The sequence below is a fragment of the Humulus lupulus genome, chromosome 4, assembly GCF_963169125.1.
Source record: "Humulus lupulus chromosome 4, drHumLupu1.1, whole genome shotgun sequence".
Taxonomy (NCBI): domain Eukaryota; kingdom Viridiplantae; phylum Streptophyta; class Magnoliopsida; order Rosales; family Cannabaceae; genus Humulus; species Humulus lupulus.
Window position 1 is genome coordinate 62,272,081 of NC_084796.1, and position 3,992 is coordinate 62,276,072.

Genomic DNA, 3,992 nt, shown 5'->3' on the forward strand with positions numbered 1-3,992 from the left:
CAAAAACCAGTGATGATAACTTTATCACCATCTTCTAGGAATTTACGGGTTGCCCCTTTCAATGACAGTGACTTCTGTCCATTCCATGACAACTCTAACAAGCATCCCAAGGACTCTGGCTCCTGTTTGGACATACAACATTCAAAATGATCAACCTAAATCAAAATAATAGAAGTGCAGAGCTGAAGCCAGATTCATATGAAATTATCTCCACCACTTATATATATATAAACTGAAACCATATAGGTCCACTAATGGTTCCAGTTCCCAAGAGATCGCCAGGTCTTAAGTTGCAACCATTAATAGTATGATGTGCTATCTGTTGAGTCAATGTCCAATATCTGTAACATGAGTTTACCAAAATTAATATTAATAACAGAATGACCCCATAAAGATATGACATGAGAAAGAAATGAGGGATTTTCATGCCTGCTGTTTTGGCCATCATGTAAATTTTAAACATGTACAAGCGGATTTTAAGACAATCCTAAAAGTATAGCGTGAAAAGCTGCTTGGCATAACATATAAGACACTGTATGTCAAACTGAAGTACTACCTATAGAAAATCAATATGATTCCAATTTGACCTAACTAACCAAAAGTAGGCTTGAAGAAATCCAGATTGAGGCAATAGAGAAGTGAATTGGGTAAATAATCTACTGTAAGTAATGTAATTAATGGACGCTTACAAGTGATTGAAATTACTCTTGGTGACCACAGTTGAATCCTTTGCGCCAGCATGTTTGATTTCAACCTAGCAAGAACAAGCATTTAATCATGATCCGAATAATACAATAGAAAAACTAGTTGCACAACTTTTTTTTGAGATTACAGCTAAATACCTCTAACTGAATGTCATAATTGTTAGAGACTTTTCCAGCCAGATAAGGCAATGGACGGGGATCCTGCAATATAAAACACACATCATATTGCTTGAATTGGACTACTAGAACTAGAACTTAATTGTCAGTGATAAGTATGAGGCACGATTTAGAACCACATACCCTGCATATTATACAGAGCAATATATACACTTATTTATCAGACTACCACACTCCTAGAGCAATATGAATGTTACTTATGTATGCCTAGCAATCAAGTCATTTGCAGAAAATAGAAAGTATTATGATGGAAAAATAATTTAGAAAACATTACAACTCCCAACTTAATTTCCATAAAACTAACAAATGTCTAATTACTATTCAACTATATCATTAAACCAGAAAAACAGTTGATGCACATTTTAAACTAGAAACAAAGAGGTCTGAGATTCATAGCCCAGCAGCATAGAAAAACAAATATCTAATTATTATTCAACTATATCATTATGCCATGTAGCGCACACACATATGCATATATACATACATACTATTTAGCAGACCATCAAAACCAAAAAAAGTTGAAAAGGTTGTTTTGTTATTGCATTTTATAGAGAGTTTCTTAAGAAATTTTCTTTGCTTTGTCCTATTTCCTCAAATGCAAAACTCTGCAAATTATTTATATATATATTTATATATGAACAAAAATGTTTATTATTTGTTAAAAAAAAATCGAAAGAAGACTATAACTTGAGATAATAGATAACCCCAAAAACATAAAATAAAAACTCAAGAAACTTTACTCAAAATGTAAACCTGGTTGAATGGAGAAAAAAAAAAGTGTTATTGTGAACAAAGAACTAAACAAAATCAATCTGGTTTCCAAAGAAAGTCAGTTTATTGGAGTCCTTGTATTCTTTATATAAAGTTACAGCAATGTGTACAAGATGCATAAATATTACTCTATTAAGAAAAAGTTACGGCAATTGTGCCCCATATGAACCTAATAACAAGATGGAAAACAATATATAAAATGTCACAAACCACATTCAGCGCATTAATCTCTTTAAGGAAGAAAAAAATATTTATAAGAGAAAAATCAAAATTAAACCATCAAACAAACAAAACATATAAACTTATAGACATTAAACATTAAACTTAGAAAGCCCACAAGTCATACAAAAATAAACACACACAACATATAACATATAGAATTACTTCTTGCTATATCCAAAATGAGCGAAAGAAGAATTTAGTTTTTATGTTTTCTTCACAATCAATGGACCATTAAGCTAATCAAACAGAGTATCAAAAGAGCATAGATTATTCAACTGGCAGAACATGACACACTAGACAATGTAAACATTCATCGATGAAGAATCAAGCTTTGCACTCTCTCTTCTTTACAGAGGCTACAAGCATAAACACGAACCAAGACATAAATACTCATAATGATCAACCCAAACCTTCAATTATATTGAAACATACTATACAGGGCATTAATCAATATTATTCATCAACAATTAAAATGACAATAATAACAGATTAATTCTTATGAATGATTTGAGCAACCTGTAGTGATCTAATCTCATCTAGTTGGAGAGCATTGATAATAAACAAATGTTGATAATTAAAGAATATCTGAAACTAAAGAATAAAAAACTTAAAAGTAAATAATAACACTAATCAATATACTTATAAGAATGTGAAATAGATCTCACCTATAATGGTAGAACCTTTAAGGTTGCCCACACTCTAAAATTGCAACACCGTTTCTTTTAGTAATTTAATCCAGCCTTGAAACCACATCAATTTGTCATAAAACAATGATAAATAAACTGAGAACTTTTGATATTGAAAAAGAAAAATAAAATTTTACAGCTTTACAAGACTTACTGATCATTTCAAGACATTCTGTTTTAATACTTATCTATATATATACACATGTAAGACATGAATTATACTATGGAAAAAATAAAGATAAAGGTAATATTTAATTTGCTTTGAACACTCAGATAAGTATTTTTAAGCCAACACAATAGAGAGTAGAAATATTCATTGGAAAGAGAGAGGGAATATACATGAGCATATGTGCTAATATAATATATTAGCATGTGTGACATGGAATATGTAGGCCAAGACTTTTGGTGAAGAGAACATACAACAAACATACCATCATGTTAACAAGCATTTATATTTAGACACATGATATATAACACACCTCACATCTCATCTCCTATACACATAAATGATTGTCTTTCTAATCTCCTCTGTTAATAATAAAGAGTCCAATATGACACAATTAGCAATCTGTTTTTAATGCTTGTGTTTGGAGCATATATTAGCAAAACAAAAACAAGTATAATGTTTGCAATTTCAACAACTACAGTAATACAATTATAACAAAAAAAAAACTTTAACATATCACAATTTTTCTGCAAGAGAAGCATGAAGTAGTGTTGTCACAAGAAAAGAAAAACTACTTTGACTAGTACTAGACAGCAGCAGCAATAATGTGAAACAGAATTCCAAAGCTATGAACTAAGAATGAAATTACAGTTAGGTAAAGGAAATACCTTCATATCAGCCAAGGCCTTGCAATGAAACACTTTAGAACACCATATATCCCTTATAAGAGAAAATTTAAGAATCAGCCTCAACGATAATAACCAGTCACTTTAAATATAGATCAAATAAATAGATGTCTATAGCTTTTTTTTTTTCATTCAAACATTCAATCAAACATCATAACTACATTAATTATATAGTTAAATTGTATATTTTATAAACATTTCCATTCTCACAAATGAATCACTGATAATGGAACACCACTATCAAATACACACATTTTCAACAAAATCAGTAATACTCAATCAAATTTATTGAAATATAAGTTATTTTGTAGAAAAAAAACTCATCGCAAAAAAAAAAAAGAGAAAAATACCAAAATGCTGAAATGCTTGGCTTGCATGCCTCTAGGCTGGAGAAGGTGACTGGGCGACGAAGAATGCCCGAACTGAAGTCTGGATGGAGCTAGCTGGTCTCACGCTGGGAAGAAGGCTTTGCCGCACACAGGGAAGAGGAGAAGAAGAGCTGGCCTCCGGTGTCGTCGCTCACCTCTGCTGTCGTGTGAGGGCTTGGGCCCGCGTGGGTCGAAGCTTCGACGCCCTCTGA

At 31.7% G+C, this 3,992-nt stretch overlaps 1 long non-coding RNA gene across 1 annotated transcript; it reads right to left on the minus strand.

Moving 5' to 3' along the window:
- Positions 1 to 250: 250 nt before the first annotated feature.
- Positions 251 to 888, minus strand: LOC133828993 (uncharacterized). The gene is made up of 3 exons (XR_009891437.1): positions 843 to 888; positions 690 to 754; positions 251 to 341 (listed from the first exon to the last, which is right to left on the minus strand). It is a non-coding gene; the product is annotated as an uncharacterized LOC133828993 (long non-coding RNA).
- Positions 889 to 3,992: the final 3,104 nt, after the last annotated feature.